The sequence below is a fragment of the Rattus norvegicus genome, chromosome 3 (genome assembly GCF_036323735.1).
Source record: "Rattus norvegicus strain BN/NHsdMcwi chromosome 3, GRCr8, whole genome shotgun sequence".
Lineage (NCBI taxonomy): Eukaryota > Metazoa > Chordata > Mammalia > Rodentia > Muridae > Rattus > Rattus norvegicus.
In genome coordinates, this window is record NC_086021.1 from 85,269,229 (window position 1) to 85,288,716 (window position 19,488).

The window sequence follows — 19,488 nt, forward strand, 5'->3', positions numbered from 1 at the left end:
CTCAGGGAACTCAGGAGCAAACAAAAGCTTATCCAAGATAGCTGCATGAAACCAGGTATGGTGGCACATCCTAATCCCAGCCTTTTTGGAGGTGGAGAGAGTACATTCAAGGGCATCCTCAGCTACCCAGCGAGGTCAACGTCATCTACAGCTGCCTTGTGTGTTCTAGGGCAGCCTGGGCTACACGAAACCCTATCTTACAAAAAGAAGAGAAAATATTGTTTGAGTACTTTCCTTCATACAGTTAAGGTTCTGACTGTCTGAAATGTTTACATGTCCTACTTACCACAGATTAGAGTTTTGTCCAGTTAGACTAAATGTTATTGCTCTTTGTACAAAAAGCAAGATGGTCTATTTAGTGTATTAAACATAAATGTAGAGATTTTCCCCCTCAAATAAAGCTGTGTGGTGTCTCACTGAAATGGGTAAGTTTGTTTGTCACAGTGTCAGACACTAGCCAAAATCATCTCCAGCCATCTCATCTGTTATTCTAACTAGTATCTAGGCCTGTTCATATTTTATTTTTTGTAAATCTTCCTACCAGAGCTTCCTTTTTTATATAACCTAATATCATTTAGGGGGTAATGCTGTAAACAAAGAGACGACAATAAAATGATGGGAATCTAGAGTCACTGAAGTTTTCTCTCCTTCTTCCTTGAATCAAACCAAGGATGCCAGAATCGGTAACATCTCCCTTGAACCTTGAGTCTGTTATCTGATATTTGATATGAAATGATTTGAGCTATCTCTGAACCTTGGGGTCCTCAATTGAAAGAAAGTATAGTACTATTAACCTTACAAGGAATTCGTGGAAGGAGCATGTAAGATGTATTTTTATCACTTTATCTGAACTGGTCTGAGAAAGCCGTTTTTTAGTAGGTTAATACCAGAGTGTTCTATTAGTCAAGCTCCTTCCATGAGTACAGTGAGATGAAACTACTCTACACATCACAGCAGCCACTCTTGTCTTGCATCTTCTCTTAAACACATGTGTTATGTGTGAAGAGAAGCATAAGAAGCAGAGCCGTACCAATGACAACAGTCAATATGTTAACAGTAACTAACCAACACCTACTGAAATGTTTGGAAACCGTCTCCCTTTTTTCTACTCCATAGTTATTAGTGTCTTCTTGATGAGCATGGACTCTAATGGGTTATTCGTGGATATATTCTGCAGAGAGTTATTTCCTCTGTTTCTGAAAGAATGTTCTTACTATAACCTCAAAAGCATGTTGACTTTGAACCATTGCACAGAACACTTTTCTGCATGTGTGATGAGTCTGTAGAACTCAGCCATAAGTTTCCACTGACTGAGAATATTATGAAGTCTCCCAATGAATTTACTTCTCAAGGATGCGTTCCTTCAGCTTGCCTCACTTCATATGCTTCTCCCCGCCCATGCTGCATACAAAAATGTTTAGCATAGGCAAGACGCTCCTCTTTATGAGCTTCGACTTTATAAAATGATATAGCAATAAAAACTTACTCTTCAAAATTGCTTCCAAAAAGAGATATTAAATCCAAATACAGTCCAGATTCAATAAAAATTGTTTAATAATTTGAAAAGTATTTTCATTGATCATATATAATATTCTCTAATTGGTTATAAAACCATTTTCTATGAAGTAACTTACACAGAAAAACACTAAAAGCATTGTTCAGCTTGCTTAAGGAATCCACTCAAGCTCTTGTGCAGCCCGGAACTGTACACAGCTCAGTGACGTCCTACAAACAGCACATAACCCCGAATGATCAATCCTAATGAAGCAAACTCTTATGGTTTAGTTTGCCTATTGCTCACAGTAGGAGAACAGTTTAAGAGGGGGGTTGAGTTATGACAAATGTTATACGTAAACAGTAAAATAAAGCTTGTGCAGTTGTACAGTTATCAAATTGGAGAACGATATATTGGGAACAAATGACTATATTTAAGGACATTTATAGTAGAGAAGGTATATATTTCTGAATGCTTTCAGACAAATTACATCAAATATAAATGTTATCATGAATGAAATTTCTCCAAACAAATGCACCAGTGGCCTGCAGAATGCTTGCTCTCCAAGTTGAAGCCCAACTCACTGACTTCAGGGACCTTTAGAGTGGAACAAGCCCTGGGGAGTGAAGCTTAAAGCTATTCTGGTCTCATTTAACTCTTCTTTCTCTTTGATCATTACGCTAAACTAGGAGCATCTTGTCTCATAAAACTCACTATATAAAATGCCTGCACTAACATGACAGAAACTGGAAAGTCTGAAATCAGAAGCGGAACGGGAGAACAAGCACTAGTCACTCACTAGATCTATCACCTTCAGGTCTTAAAGCAAAGAGAAGATGGTTAAAGACAGCTTGTTGCCTGATACAGTGTCACTACACTGCACACAAGTTAATTAGCTACCCAGTGTGCAGAACGAAGGGGAGCTATGACAAAGTTTTCAGGTTAAAAATAGAAGTTAACTGATAGCTAATTATTGATAACAATTTTAAACTGATGAGTATTTTGACACATCAAATGCACTAATTGCAGAGAAAACCTTCCACTTCTCTCTTGGAAATCCCTTAGAGCAGTTTAGCTACTTCCCTGAAGTGGAAGCAGGTCATGGCTGGAACTGGGCTTCGCCTGAAGAAAGAGTGCTGCAATGCATCAAGGTTCTCCCGCCTTTTTATCCAAGAAGCCCAATAAGAAATGAAGTTATAGAAGACAATTGTGCCTTTATTGATGTGTCAGAATATTATTGTTAAATCAGTGGTAGATATATGTAAAGTTTCTAAGCTTCAAAATATGATCAGCAGTGCCATTTTCATGAAATTAGCCAGGTGGCCCATGCCTGTAGTCCTAGAAGAAGAAAGGCTAAGGCAGAATGTGTGCCATGAGTTCGAGGCCACCCTGGGCTACACAGTTAGTGCCAGGCCAACTAGGGTGACAGAGAAAAAAATGTTTCAAACATCAAAATGACAAACCACAGGAGGAACAGGAAACAAGAACATGCTCAGCCCATACTATCTGTCAACATCAAGTATTAAGATTTGGAAATATATGCATAACATGATGCACCCATATCACCAGTTTACATGATCCAATTCAAATCCTAAGGAAGAATTATTTCTTATTTTCCTTTTTATTTATTCTTGGAAAAATTATTTCATTTATATTACCTTATATCCACAGATTTAGCATAAATACTTAGAAATGTCACACAATAATTTTATTGATTGTGTATTGGTTGTAGTGGGGTATCTTTTCCCTCCTTACAAACTAACTTAGTAGAGTCCTGAAACCTGGTGGCTTATGCTACAAGTTGTGGAGTCAGAGAGAAGCCAAATGTTGTAGAAACCTCATTTGTAAAATAAAACATGTTTATATAAAGCTTAAGGCCCTTCTAGTTCTGACTTAAATTGCCATGTTCTAAAAATATTCCAAAGTATATTTTAAAAAATATTAGGAATAGTTCCTATGTATGTTGCTGGAATCATCTAGTATTGCTGGATATGTACTGAATGTCTGAGAAACTTGACTCGTTAATTTTGAAGCCATTTTAAAGCAAAACTGTCCACTCCTAGGAATGCTCTGACGGTAGCTCTGCATCTACCTCCTAGTTCTTCTTCTCAAGGATTCACCAGGACGCCATCCATGTCTGGATAGGCATTTCAACCCACAGCCATGGGATACAGCTGTATCAGCTGCCACGAAGAAGTAGCAGGCCCCATGCCTTGTACAAGTGTCTGCGCAACTTCACTGAATGAACAACCAACAGGAAAAAAGTTATAGCTGTGTTTTAGTGTGTGTAGGATGTGCTCTTTGGAGAAGTTGCAAAGTTGACATATCGCTAGTTCCCTTCTGTACATGCACAGAATAAGCTCCCATCTGCTGCTGGGAAGTTTCTGCTTAATGATTGTTTCGCAAGTTTTAATATTTTGGCTGAAAATACTTTACTTCTTGATACTGTCTAGACCAGATTAGTAGCCAAAGAAGGAAAAAAATTCCAATGGCCTGTAAGTGAAATACAACACTTAAATGCTAAGTGACTTTATATGGTACCAAGTTCTTAGGTAAAGCATACAAATCATTGAAATTACATATTCTAAACTACATATTTTTGCATAAAATTCTTCTATAAAAGTATACAACCAATCTACCTTTATACCTATCACTACATATTAATGAGTTTTATTAAGAAGGTCTCTTAGTTAGGGTTTCTTTTTCTGCACAAACATCATGACTAAGAAGCAAGTTGGGGAGGAAAGGGTTTATTCAGCTTACACATTCACATTGCTGCTCATCACCAAAGGAAGTCAGGACCGGAACTCACACAGGGCAGGAAGCAGGAGCTGATGCAGAGGCCATGGAGAGATGTTACTTACTGATTTGCTTCCCCTGGCTTGCTCAGCTTGCTTTCTTATAGAACACAGGACTGCCAGCCCAGGGACAGCACCACCCACAATGGGCTGGGCCCTCACCCCTTGATCACTAATTTAGAAAATGCCTTACAGCTGGGTCTCATGGAGGCGTTTCTTCAACTAAGACTCCTTTCTCTGTCATAACTCCAGGTTGTGTCAAGTTGACACAAACACCAGCCAGTAGAGATGGTATTAAGAACTCTAGAAAGGAGGGGAGTATGTTATGTTAAAATCCTATACAGAGTGAGGTTGTTATGGTCTAAATTTATATGTACTTTTGTTTGTGCATTTAAAATTCCAAACTACATATGACTAAATACAATTATAACAAATTTTATAATTAGACTGAGTGGGTATACAGTTTTACAAAAAAACAGGCTCATAATGCTCACTGACTGGTCACTTCAAAGTTCTACATGGTTAAGTTTGTTCCCTTAGAGCACACATATTTAACTCCAGTGCCATTGTCACCAATGATCCGTAGTCATTGCCTGCAAGGACATGGTCAACTCAGGTGTAGTCACATCTCAAGGTTGTTTTCGTTTGGCGTCTTGATTGGAATTGAACATAAAACAGGCACTCTAACTCATGAATAGTCACTTTAAATTAGAGTTAATGTTTATACTACAGGTTTATTTTCTATCCTGGCCAATACAAATAATTTATTTAAATCGTAAACACTCTCACCCCTAAGTATCAGTTGTGTGTCTAACACAGCCTGGACTGGACCATCACCTTGTTCTCGCATGTGGTACTCAAATGTATTAATTGTCACGTATCCACTGAATGGGTAGCATTTGTGAAATTACTGTCTTTAAGTAATAGTTTGTAAGCACATTTCGAATTATCAAGTAATCACTACAAAACCTTAAATCTCTAGGTTGGAAATGACAAACATGCACCATTAAACAGCCAAAAGATCACAAGCCCCCAACCCTAAGTAAGAAGTTATCTTCAATCGGTAACCACTCAAAAATGAAAAATTATTTCTTTCTAACGGAGTATCACTGTGCATGCAAACCAGTCTTAGAGCCAGGCTCACAGTCAGCAGTAAATGGCCAAGGCAGAATGTGCTCAATGCGTTTTTTTGTTTGTTTGTTTGTTTGTTTGTTTGCCTGTTTCATAATGTTTTGGCTAATATACTATGTGTCTGGTTTTATGTTTTTAGATTTCTGTACATGCCAGTCTCTGTGTGTCTGTGTGTGTGTGTATGTGGTGTCTATGTGTGTGTGTGTGTGTGTATGTGTGTGTGTGTGTGTGTGTGTGTGTGTGTGTGTGTGTCATGCTTTTCCTTTGGCTCTTTGTTTTTCAAATCATTTGTTTGTTTGGTTCTAGTCATGTTTGTTTGATTTTATTAACTTCTCTTCCATCTTTCTTTCTTTTCTTTACTTTTTCTTTCTTTTTTAAAGAGTCCTCTTAAAGAATGTGAATTTGGGTGGGTAGGGGGCGAAGGATCTGGGAGGAGTTGAAGAAGGGGAAGTATAATCAGAATATAGAGTATATAATTTGTTTTCAATTTAGAAAAGAGAAATAATAAATAAACTATAATATAACAGGAAACTGGAAGCTCATTAGAAATTATAAATATTTGGCAAAGTATAAATGCTAATTAACCTGGTTTGATTATTATACAATGTGTACGTGTATTGAGCTGTCATTTTTGTATCCTAGAAATATATGTATGATGTTAACTAAAAATTATAAAAATAAAATAGTAGGAATATTATGAATATTTATGTAAAGAAAAATATTGGAAATTTTGTATGAAACTATTTAAAAAGTGATAGGAGAAACTTCTTAAGTTACCAAATGAAAGTCTAGATCTGGTAAGATGTAACTGAGAATCTATGACTATCAAAGAAAACATGAATATCTTGAAAGTTGATTCAAAAAGCTTTCCAAAATGAAAACCAAAAGACAGAGACAGAAAGAGACTTAAAGGATGCAGAAGGATCGCCTCGTATGCAATATTTGAAGTTCCAGAAGAAGCAAAGGGATGACTGTTACTGAGAGTGTTTGAGAAGATACTGGCTGAGTGTCAGGGAATAGGACATCAGAGTGGTAATTAATGTATGAATTAAATGAGAAGACTGTCTAAAACAGTAACTTCCTGATTGAATTTAAATGCATGAAGGAGGAAAGGGAGCACAAAGGGACGCAGAGGCATCTGATGTCTGCATTTCTCTGGAGGATAAAAGTAAACTTCCTTGAATCGCTGCCCATTTCTGAGTTTCTTCCCTCTTTCCCCATGCTGGTTAATGATGACGGTGTGCTTTTCCCGGCACTAACAGTGCCTTTCCTTTGTCTTCCCTTGCTCCGCAGTAAGGAAACCCCGTGTATCCCCATCTCAGAGCAGAGCTGGAGTCATCCACTTGACTTAAACCACTACAATGATCTTACCCCCCAGCCTCCTCTCTTTGTTGCGCTAACCAGTCATCCTGGCAGTTTTGCTGCTCCTTAAATATGTAGAATGCTCTGTGAAGCCTGCCCGCACCTGGAATGCATTTCCCCAGATGTCTGTGTGGCTTCTTCTCACATCTACAAGTCTGTGCTCAAGTCCCATCCTCAGATGACTATTATGGTTGCTGTAGTTAAGGTCACTAGCCATACTCATAGCTTCACACACACACACACACACACACACACACACACACACACACACACACACACCCCACTGTCTAATATATTGAATAATTAACTTACTCATCACACTCAGTGTTTATTATCTGTTGAAAGTAACATAACTTCTGCAAGGAGAAGGAAATTTGTCTGCCTTGTCGAAATGGAAACTCTCGGCAACCCAAAACAGCACGTAGTTTCTTAACAGACAAGATCAATATCCTTCAAGGCAGAAATGTGCTGATACTGAGTTTGTATAGCTACATGTTTTACAAAATAATAACAACCACAATTTAGATTTTCTGAAAATACTGGTATCTTTAGCATCTTTCCATTTATTAGTTACTGGTGCTCTTTTAAACTAACTTTCTCCAATATATCTGCCCTGCTACCAAGAACAACAGAAAAATAAACCTTATGACCTAGAAACCTAAATTCTGATTTTAGCTTATTTCATGATCATAAATAATTAAAATGACAACAACTCCAAACCTTTTTAATGAAAGGCAAAAAAGGGTTGAAGCACTGAAACTCGAATAATATCAAGAGTCTCTTTGTGGATGGCATTTGGGGAAGGTCAAGCTGTAGGGTATAATACAGAAGGTTGAGATGGCAAGATTCATTTTCCACTAGTGTATGAATGCTTTTTGAAATTTTATTTCATATTTTTATCATTTTGTTTTACTCTTGATTTATCTTAAAAGAGAAGTAAGTACATGGAATGCTGTAATGTCCTGAAGTTATTAATACCTGACATAGAAAGTAAAGTCTCTCCTCTCTGATAACCTGGATGGCACCTGGTCCCTTTATCTTAAAAGAAAGTTCACCCCACTTCTTCTAGAATTTTCTCAACATTATCTATGTACATATAATGCAACCATTGGGGCTTTTCTATGCCTGTCCTTACTCTGAATAATGACACGTAGCCTTATTTTTATTAATGTATGTCTTAAGCTAGATTTGTTCTCAACTAACTTGTAACTCAGTTATCCCATTTATACTACTCTAAGTTGTGCCATGTGGCTAGTTACCTCTCCTTAGTTTCGTATGGCTGACTTCCTCTGTCTCGGTGAGAGTCTCCTGCCTCTGACTCTTTCCCAGAGTTCCTCCCTCTGCTGGACCTCCTTACCATCTTCCTCCCACCTTACCATCCTGCCTTTTGCTGTGAGCCATAGGCTTTTCTATTTTAACCCATCAGAAGGCGCCTTTGGCAGGCAGTGAAGGACAGAGGCACATCCTCCAACAGTGAACAAAACCATCAGTCCAACAATATAAACTAACACCCATGTACACACCAACACATCTCTACACAGCTAATATTTAATTCCTTCTTGTAATGTGAGGAAAGCTCAGAACGTAACAGCCCCACAAATTTTCAAAGAGCAAATGGCAGGGTTTGGAGTTGAGCACAAATCTGTCTGAATCTAAAACCCACACAAAAGAAAATGATCTCCAAAGTTTCACCCAGGATATCTCAACTCCATTTGCTCATCATCAAAGCGTGTTTCCTTCACTTGGTCATCTGGAAACTAGATTTAAAAAAGTAGATTACTAAGATGTTGTATGTGTTCTTTTTTTTTTTTTTTCTAGAAGGTACTTTGAAGCAAAAACTGAGGTAGCATTTGGAAAGCTAGACCTGTTGATGATTAAACTCCAGTCCGTGTGCATTCATGTGCAATCAATAAAGAAAACATCAAAGACCCAAGTTTTGCCTTTTCCTCTTGCCTAACTGAGGTTATCCAATTAGAAAACACTTGATTTTAATCCTTATGAGAAATTTCTAAATTCTTGTTTTGCTTAGACCTCTGTTAAATATTTAGACCTACCTCATCTTAGTCTCTTAAGGGGAACAAAATACACATATCCATTGCTACAAAGAATACAATCTGCCTACTTTCAACTGTGAATCTAATTTTAAAATGAAGAATTAGAATTACTTTTGAAGTCTTTAGCTTCTATGGTCTATTATGTAATTTGTGCAATGTGTCTGTATAATTTGTGTCCTTGGTTTCAATATTAATATATGTTGATATTCATTTCATTTTGTTAAGATTATGTTTCCCTGGGTGCTCTCTTTTAATAACATTCCAGTCTTTGACTTCAATAAAATCATAATGAAAATCTTGTTAACTGTAGCATGAATGCAGACCTGGAAAAATTGCCATTTTAGCCAGGTAGTGAACATCTTTCTCTGGTAAGTGTCAGTTGCCTTATGGAAGAGCACAAGTGCTATAGGATCAGATATATAGGGCATGGTCTCCATTTTCAAAATCATCATTCAGTAGAAAAGAGAGGGTAGAAAAAATAATTTTGTTTCAGAGCCTTGGGGGCCTATAAATGGAGCCCTGCAGAGTACAAAGAGACAGATAACAAAGAGACAGGGTGAGACAGGGTTATGACTGCATATCAAGGGCATGGAAACTAGAAAGAAAGATATTCATGCAAGGGAGGCAATAGGGTAAGCAGAGGGCATAGACTTATCCTTAAAGGAAGTAATAAATGCTATTAAGGAAAAATATCATAATACCGGCCGCAAGTAAAATTACAGTGATTACTAAGCCTGGAAATTGGAGGCCACTGGAACCAAACTCAGTTATGCTATCACGGTATGAATCTAGCAGGTACATTTATTTGTGTTCCAGTGCTTAGCTACAATCCCAGAACTTCAAGATAAACATTGTGTCATATTGAAGATTGGCTTCATGCTAGTATCTGGTGTGGTGAGGCATAAGTGTGCATAAATTACAAAGAAACCTTCCTACACTCAGCGGATGTTGCTAAGAATCTTCAGTAACTGGGCCAGACAGAGATGTGACAGACTGAGATGAGGGGAGAACACAGGAAAAGTGGATGAGGTCACTGTGATGACTGTTCCTGATTGTCATCTTGACTACATCTGGAATGAACTGCAATCCAGAAATGGAGGACATACCTGTGATCCAGATCTTGAGGCTGGAAGACATGGACTTCCAACCCAAATTGTGACATGGGATGACACACCTGTGATCCAGATCTTGAGGCATAATGGCCATGAAAAGGTAAAACACAGGCTAGGCAGTACACCCCTTTAATCTCAGGAGACCAGGACAAGCAGATCTCTGAGTTCAAGGCCAGCCTGGAACAGAGCAAGTTCCCAAACCAGGCAGTGTGGTACACGCCTTTAATCTGAGCCACACCTTTTGCTGGAGTCCTACATAAGGATGATGGAAGAAGGAAAACTCACTCATATTTGCCTGCTTGCACTTACTTGTCAGCATATCTGTTGGAACCTACTTCTTCAGGATTCCAGTTTCTGCAGAAGACCAGCTGAAACACCCAGCCTTGTGCACTGAGCAACTACTAGATTCATAGACTGCCATTTGGCAGATGCCTATTATTGGACTAATACAGACTGTAAATCATTACGATAAATTCCCTTAATATATAAAAATATTCCATAAGTGCTGTGACTCTAGAGAACCCTGATTAATATAATCACACAGACAAATTCTGTGACCTTTGTCTCACAGAGCTCATGTGAATGGGCTCAGAGTACCAGACAGAAGAGGCCTACGTCTCTAGTGAAGTTTCTTCTTGCTTGCCCTAGCTAGTACACCCTATTAAAGTGTTCTTATCACATCCATCCACCCGACTTCAAGTTCCACTAATCTGACTGTTGCATTTCTTTAATCTAGAATATTCTTGATTCGCCAGATCTATACCTCCAGTGACACTCTGACCCAGATCTCTGGATCTCAAAATCTTCCCTTGTGTGAGAGCCTCTGGCTAACTGACTGAAAGGATGGTAAACTCATAGTATTGAATATGGCTTGACCCAGGCTATTCTCTACTAACACAGATAAAGCTAAATACATTTGTATGTGGGTAAATAAAAGGAATCAAGACATAAAAGGCTGTGCAAAGGAGGTGGGACAGTTTGAGTTTTAAAAATGTGTTATCATGGCACCAAAATAAACCAATCTGTCCCGATAAATGTTATATTAATAGGCATCTCCAATAAGGATCTAGGTAGAGTGAAATGTCATTGCTATGGTGACTTCAGTCTCAGGAGAATTGAAAATAACCCACGTGAGTGCACAGAGCAGACCTTTGACTGACACATATATTTAGTCAGGAGGTCCTTTGCTGCGGAGGCCAGGAGGGATGTTTCAATGTACTGCAGATTACAAAATAGGTCTTACCAAAGAAAAGGGAAGCCTCTGTGAGGGAACAACTTATTTTTTAAAATATCCCAAATAAGCAGGATAAACATAGCATCTGTCTGAAAAAGACACTTTCCATTTCTCTTTGCCAAAACTCTCAAACTGACCTCTCACTGTGGCAGCACAGGGCAAGAGAGCAACATGGCCGCGGAGTCCTCCACGGCGCAAAAGCAACAACAGACTGAATGGAAAAGCTCTCCGTGACAGGCATTTGTGTTTAGACTTTATGTCATGTTTGTTGTTGGTTTTGGGCTGAGACCAGGCTGGTGGAATTTTTAGTACTGCTTATGACATTGAAAGGCACTTGAAATTTCTAGAATACATCAATCATCTGAAAAAGAAGATTACAATCTGTCAAACTGCGTTCCTTTCCAGTTCAATTGACTTATAGACAACTCAGTGAGCTAACACTAATACAGAATATAAGCATGGACATACACAATCAGATTTAAAAAAAGATACACAAATGCTCTGAAGGGAGGTGTAGGGAAATATTCTATCACACTATGATTACAAAATAAAAACAGGTTGGAATTTCAAATTGTTAACTATGCCATCCCAGAACTTCCTAACTTATAGGAAATGTTTTAAAAGATGCCCATAGTTAGCTACGAGGCTTCCTTTAGTTAGCATGGCAGGATAAGTCTCTATTAATGGTAATGTGTAGGAGAAGTTCATCAGGGTCCACTGGGTTTCAGGCTTTTCTAAAAATCATTCGCGTGCAGAGCTAAGAACTAAGTACAGGGCCAGACATTGACTTGATCCTTTTAGAATCAGGATACATTCACTTTGCTTCTCCATGATTGCATAACGTGCAATTTTTAAAAGGAACGGTAGTATCTTAAGTTAGAACTATTACCAGTAAATGAATAAAATTTGCAAAATGACCAGAGGGGATTATTAAGCCTGGATATGGAAAAAAAGTTAAACAATTCAAGCAAAAATAAGACAGAAGAAACAAGAAAGGTCCAGACCTGGGCCTGTAACCACATTAGCCAGCCTTCTGAGACAGATGCAGCCATGTTACGACCAGATCACAAAGCACATTCCCCACTGCAGTGAGTGAAGTGGATCACGTTCATAAGTCATAACGAGGCAGTTATAGCTTCAATCCACAGTTGTTATGTCATAATCAGTTTTAAAGAGTTGACTCTGATAATAAGAAGAAAATTGAACTAGTCTAAAGAGATCATTAGAGGAGACGTGGTTAATATAGATGGGCTAGAGAATGGCAAATTAGAAAAGCACTGACATTGGACATTTACGTCCCATTCTTTCTTTCATGCTATCTAACAAGGGATGGGGACTCAGAAAATACCGGTCAGCTAAAATAGTCTATAAACATTAAGTTCGTAAGAAATTGCATTTGGGACTCTGCAGTTTATCAAGGTTCACATTTTTACAGGTTCTAGGAGAAAATTAAGGATATTTGAAAACTATCCTGAATAATGGCTAAATCTTCAATGCTGGCAGTCAGAAAAAAAGACAATAATGTATTTTTGGACTAAATACATAGGGCTCTGTTTTCCTTGCATACGCAAGTTTAAATACAAAAACATATTTATTTAACTTTGCGAAGTATGGTTCAGACTATCGCTTGAAGTGTCCCTGCTTTAATGATGCTGTCCCTCCCTCCCTGGAGACCATCCTAACAGGGACTTCTCACTATGGTTTGAGCTCTAATGTGACAATGTAGTCCCAGGGAAGGGATTTAAGAGGTAAAGGAACCACTTAGAAATGGGTATAGTGGGTGTCCTTAGGTCACTGCAGGTTCTATCCTGCAGAGGAAATTCTGGTCTCCAACAGTGATCTCTTGATTCTGCCCCTCCTGTATTCTGGTTTCCTGTTTTATCGTACAGTTTCCTACTCTTCTGTGCTTTCCACCATACTGCATTTAAGCTCACCAGAAACCAAATCAGTAGGTCTCCTCAAGCCTGGATATCCAGACTCCAAAGCTCCAAGCTAAATAAAGGTCTCTTAATTTTTTTTAAATTATTATTAATGTGTGGTTCCATTTGTGTGCATTTGCATGTACACATGCCACAGTGCAGATACAGAGGTAAGAACACAAGCTTTTGGAGTTGGTTCTCTTCCACTGTAGGTTCCAGGAATTCAACTCAGTTCATCCACTGAAGTGCACGTTAATAAATCAGGTTTTGCTTTACAAAGAAGAGAAAATCAAAAGACTTTTTCTTTTTATAGCACTGCCCTGTTTTCCACTTTATAACTCAATTGCAGCATGAATGATGAAAGCTTAGAGACCTTAAGTTACAATTTTGTGGGGGGTCTTTTAGTGGACAAATTATTGTCACCAGATCTAAGAGGAAAAAAAAATATTGTCAGAACTCTTCAGCTTTCATTTTGTCCTCTGGCTGTCCCTTACAATGGTAACCACCATTCTTACTTCAAACACCATAGAAATGAACTCAGTAAATCGAGATTTGCCTGTTGTTTTTGGATTGATATGGCTGAAATTATGCTGTATGTCCCCTTGGGTGTTTTTGTTCTGCATTCATCATTGTCCTTGAGAGACGGTTGCTAGTAAATGCAATTTGTTCCCACGTTTTTCAGGGCACTTGAATAATTCTAAGAACTATGGGAGGTAATGTTTCCACCCAACAGCATTATCTATGTCTTTGAATGATTTTTTTAAATAATAAATGATTCCAAAGAAGTTACTTACAGAAAATTATTGTTGATAATCTATAGAAAATGCTTGTGTATAGCCTTAATTCTCTAGGTATTGTATTTTTACTTCAGAATGAGTAGAAGTGAAGTGACCGTTCAGAGGAATGTCCGCATGAAGGGCCTGATGCATAATTTACAAGAAACAGGACAAAGAGAAAATGTCAAGGCTTCATTATTTCTTCTGTTTTATATAAAATACAATTACATTAAAATAAAGAAGACAACAAAAATCACAATCATTAAAATGAATTTTATCTCTTAAGTTGGGTATGTTGTTTCAGGTATATGTGTCTGTATGAGCATGTACAATTGTGTGTGTGTGTGTGTGTGTGAGAGAGAGAGAGAGAGAGAGAGAGAGAGAGAGATCTATACACTCATGTACATTTGTGTAAGAACACAGTTGTGTATGTGAACAATGGCATACATCAGAGGGCAACCTCAAGTTTTTGTCCTGGCTTTTCACCATGGACAGGGTCTCTTCACTGTTCTTCTCTGTTGCATGGGCATCTCCTATGGGCTTCTGGGATTGCCCTTTCTTGACCTCCCGTCTCTCTAAGAGAGACCCAGACATTGAGATGCTTTGGCTATGCAGCAGGCCTACATAGGTTCTGAGAATTAGAACATATATCCTCATGATTATACAGCAATCCCTTTAACCCGCTGAGCCACACATCTTCCCAGCCTAACAATATCAATTCTGCATGCAGCCACAAGAATACTCATGCAGAATTGTCAAGATTTCATAATTATAATTAAAGGGCCCTGATTTTGCAATGAGAACACAAGCTAGACAAGGAAACCTGGAAAAGGCAACAGAGAGGCTTCCTTTCCTACAAGTCTACATCCCCACTCTAGGAGACAACGCACCTTGATTTAAAACCATGATGTTTTCATTTTAATGTTAGCCTGAAGTTTATCCTTGAATCCCTACTTTATAAGTGATGTAACTCAGTGGGACATGGCATATGTACCGAGACCTTGACTCTAAGGCATCTCTTGCTGGATCCTCATGTGGCTCAAACCCTGCCTGTCTTCTCCATCTCTTCTGTCGGCCCTGGCTAGTAACCACTGCTACATTTTAGTAGGTGGGGAAAACAGTCCATTGTATCCTTGGAGGAACATGTGTAAGAGGAAAGGGATGTCCATACTCTCTGGATGCTTCCAACAATAGCAGAATGTTGGGCACAGGAAGTTTCAGGCCAGGGTGTAGCAGTAACTGTCTTGGTCATGGGGTGACAGCAAGGCAGCCCACTTTAAAGATTGTTAGTGACCTTTAACCCAAGAGACTACACAATTTATAGACTCATGAGGCCACCTCCTGGTTCACAAAGGCCACTGACAACTTACTATTGTAAAAGAGAACGTAAATATCCTCTATATAGAACCCTCCAGATCTTTGTTTTCGTAAATGTACATAAAGACTAATGTGAATACACAATCACAAGAATGAAGAATACACTAAAAATACACTATCTAGGGATAATGGGGGGTGGAGGATCCATAGCTTGACCAGAAGGAAGACAGAACAGGAACTTTGTAAGAAAAGAGAGTTGAAAAACAGGAACAGCCTGCCAGAACCAGAGGTCAAAGTCTGGTGACTCAGCTGAGATAGGCAGGGGCAGGAAATTTCCAGGAGGCTTGGAAGTCAAGCATGTTCTGAGACAGAAAGCAGTAGCAGTCCATGCTTGTGAACTGAAGTCTGTCAGAGATCCGGCAGGCCAGATATCTAAATGTAAAGGCAGTGACATATATAAAATGCAATTACATTTAAAGAATTACCATCCTCGTAATGCTTATTAATTCAGCTAATGAACCATCTAATGTATCCAAGTTGCTTATAGTCCGGACTGTTTGCCCTTTATACAAATGTATTAATGACTGAGGAAGTCAGCAGGTCTCTGCCACATCAAGAGAGATGGTCATGCATGGTCTGCTTCCAGAAGGTTTTTCTGACTCTAGGTAGATGCAATTAAACCACAGATTCAAATTACTGCTGCCCAGCTTGGAGTTATCTTAGCAAATCCTGCCTCTGCCTGGCCAGATATTCTAAGGTTCTGTGGTATCATCTAAGCGGCATGGGAGAAAACAGACCTCACAGAGCTGTGAACAATAGAAACACTCACCAGGAGGTCAGTGAACCTGTGGGAAGGCATAACAAGATGGGCATGCAGACTGAGAGGGCCTTTATGGTAGTAGGCTTGGATTCTTCATGTAATTTGTAGTGAGGAGCATGACTGGAAGGCACCAAAGCAGGGACTAGATAGTGCCCCCTCTGAGCCAGCTCTTAGGACAGCCCTCACCATTTCTCACCACCATCATCTTCACAGACCTGCTCCTCCACTTGCCTTTAGATTCTTTCTGTACTCAGACTCGTAGGACTGTTCTCAAGGAATGCGGCTGGTCTTTACAACTGTACAACCTACATAGCTTCTCTTTATCTAGTGAGATATGTAAATCCAGAGCTGGCTTCTGCAGGATATGCATTTTGCATTTTCATGTTTCAGTGGTATTGCCAGGAGGCACAATAAATGATAGGCTGCACTCTTCTTGGACTATTATTGTTTTTTTTTCTTCTGGTTATGATAGCATTGCAAAGAGGTATAGTGAATGACAAGAGGGTATCCTTCATAGGGTAATTTGAAGAGAAGCTGACTCTTAAAAGTCCTAAACATAACTTCACTAACTTTGCCATCCATCAAAAGATGGATCCATCTAACTCTCTGCTTTCAGGGTAACCTAAGTTTCCTATTGTTGTTTGAATCACCATCTTTGGGGGGAGGTTTTCTTGTTTGTTTTGGGTTTATAGGTTTCCATGAGCTTTATATGAATGTATTAATGACTTAGGAAGTCAGCAGGTCTTGGCCACCATTGGCAGATATTGTTAAAACTGAATTATTTAGCTTGAATGAAGGAAAACTCAGCACCAGGGTATAAGAAAAATCTCCCAACAGGGTGATGTCAGAGGAAAGTCCTATCTTGGTTTGGGAGGAGCATTCCCATGTCTGTCACATATGAGTCATTTCCTTGGAGGCTTTTAGACGCCAGCCTTGGGGCATCAGCTTTCCACTGTATCAGTCACAGTCATTGGCTCTGGGCTTCTCAGTGTGACAGCCATGACTATCGCTCCTTCTCTGCAGACCAGAAAGACTTTAATGAACTGTGTAAAATTACTGCTTCAAGCAACGAGTCTGAACTCATAAAATACTTAATATAGAATTAAAGTGAGATACTCAAGTAATTTAAGTTTACATTTAATTCTCAGAGAAAATAGGAAGGAGAATAGAAAGAAAGACATAAACAGAAATAAAATTAAAAAAAACACAGCTATCAAAAAAAAAACCACATTCAATTTACTGTAGAGTTACATTCAATTCCCTGTAAAGTAACATTTTGTTTGTGTAAGAAAAAATGTTAATTTTCTTTTTAATTGTGTGGGTGTCCAACCCAATTGCCAGCTGGACTAAGAAGCTGCTGCAGGAGTTTACATAAGAAGTGGCAGAAAGCATTTATTTTAGATAAGATTTTGAAAACAAAACGCAGCTGTTGCATTCAGTTAAGGAGGGAAAACATTTTGTCTACAGTGGAGGACACACCATTAGCCAATTTGGCTATTAAAGCAAGGACTTTAAAATCATTTACAAAAGTCAGCAGCTTGATCTTGTGCATTGCATACACGAGGCATGAATACCTGAACAGTACATTTTATTTGGACTGGGCCCAGGAGTTTTAGTGTGTGATAACTACAAAGTAGGACTTATTAACATAGGAACATTTAAAAAAATATGTGTATGTGTATATATACACACACATATATATCTATATTCATATATATATGTAATCTATCTCTAGAGATTATATAATAATCTCTATTTAGATTATATAATAAGATTATCTCTAGAGATTATATAATAATCTCTACCTAGATTATATAATAATCTCTAAAGAGAGATTTATAAAATGTACTGGCTAGTTTTGTGTCAACTTGACACAAGCTGGAAGCCTCAGTTGTGGAAATGCCTTCATGAGATCCAGGTGTAAGGCATTTTCTCAACTAGTGATCAAGAGGGGAGGACCCAGCCCATTGTGGGTGGTGCTGTCCCTGGGCTGGTACTCTTGGGTTCATAAGAGAGCAAGCTGAGCAAGCCAGGGGAAGCAAGCCAGTAAGAAACATCCCTCCATGGCCTCTGCATCAGCTCCTGCTTCCTGACCTGCTTGAGTTCCAGTTCCTGACTTCCTTTGGTGATAAACAGCAATGTGAATGTGTAAGCTGAATAAACCCTTTCCTCCCCAACTTGTTTCTTGGTCATGATGTTTGTGCAGGAATAGAAACCCTGACTAAGACATAAAACTATATAAAATATGACCTCGGAGGAATGTTATCTAATTATTTTAGTACTCAATTTTCTACAGAAAATCCTATAACAAAAATTAAGATGTGTAAGGACATCAAGCAAGGAAAATCTTCTAATAAATTATCAGCATGCATTTATTATTTTGTACGTCAATTGAAAGAGGCAAAAGTTCCAGCATACTGGCCACACAGCAAGCCAGGATTCTCCAGTCTCCTCTCCAGGGTTGGGGTTATAGGCACCTACACTTGAGCTTGGCCTTTTATATGAGTGCTGGGGATCTGAACTCAAGTCCTCATGCTTATTTGGCAGACACTTTATAACTGAGCCATCTCTACAAACTCCTGTTTCCTAAACTTAAGGAGTTATTAATTACTTAGACCTTCAACATTTATGGGCATTAGGAGCCTGTGGTGGTTTGAATGAAAATGGCTTCCATAGACTTATAGGGAGTGACATCATTGGAGGTGCGGCCTTGTTGAGGTAGGTGTGGCCTTTTGGAAGATGTGTGTGTGTGGGGGGGGGCGGGGTTTGAGGTTTTAGAAGCTCAAGCCAGGCCTAGCGTCCCTCTTTCATCCTGCTGCCTGCAAATCCAGATGTGGAACTTGCAGCTTCTCTCTAGTGTTGCCTGTGCTTAACCAGCCCCAATTCAGTGTTTTCCTTATTAAGATTTTCCATGGTCATCATAAGTGACCACAGTATCCCTTCACAGCAATAGAAACTCTAACCAAGACAGAGTCTAAATGCATGTGAAAACTGCAAAATTCTTTGGTGTAAAGGGAGATTTATTAAAATAAGTATCTTTCTGGGATGCGAACGTGAGCATGTTTACTGTCTGCTTTTCATCTGGACTCATATTCTGGAACTTTGCCTCTCGATTGACAATAACAAATGCATGCTGGTAATGCCTTAGAAATTTTTCTTTGCTCGAAATGCTAACAAGCCTTGATATTTTGTTATGGGATTTTCTGTAGGACACAATGGAGTATTAAGATAATGTCACTTCACCTCCTCTGAACATTTAATTACCAGTGGGACTCTGCAGATGTTGCTTCTTCCTTTTTATTCTGTACACATTGTCACCATAAGGCAACGGGTAACATCTACAATTACAGCATATATCCCTTCAAAACGGAGAACATACTCCGAGCCTATGGAGCATATAACACCCCATCATGGTAAAAGGGCAGTAAGCCTACGTTATTCACAAAACTCTTACAGCTTTTCTTTCTTTC

At 38.8% G+C, this 19,488-nt stretch overlaps 1 protein-coding gene and 1 long non-coding RNA gene across 10 annotated transcripts in view; one reads left to right on the forward strand and one right to left on the reverse strand.

Moving 5' to 3' along the window:
* Pde1a (phosphodiesterase 1A) overlaps positions 1 to 19,488 on the reverse strand; it is a 280,237-nt gene that overhangs the window by 117,176 nt on the left and 143,573 nt on the right.
* LOC134486399 (uncharacterized) overlaps positions 1 to 19,488 on the forward strand; it is a 110,816-nt gene that overhangs the window by 49,896 nt on the left and 41,432 nt on the right. The window contains exon 4 of one of the 2 annotated variants that reach the window (XR_010065252.1): positions 1 to 19,488. This exon is cut by the window's right edge and continues 9,660 nt beyond it. The exons of the other annotated variant lie outside the window; for it this stretch is intronic. This is a non-coding gene — a long non-coding RNA (uncharacterized LOC134486399). 2 annotated transcript variants of the gene reach the window in all.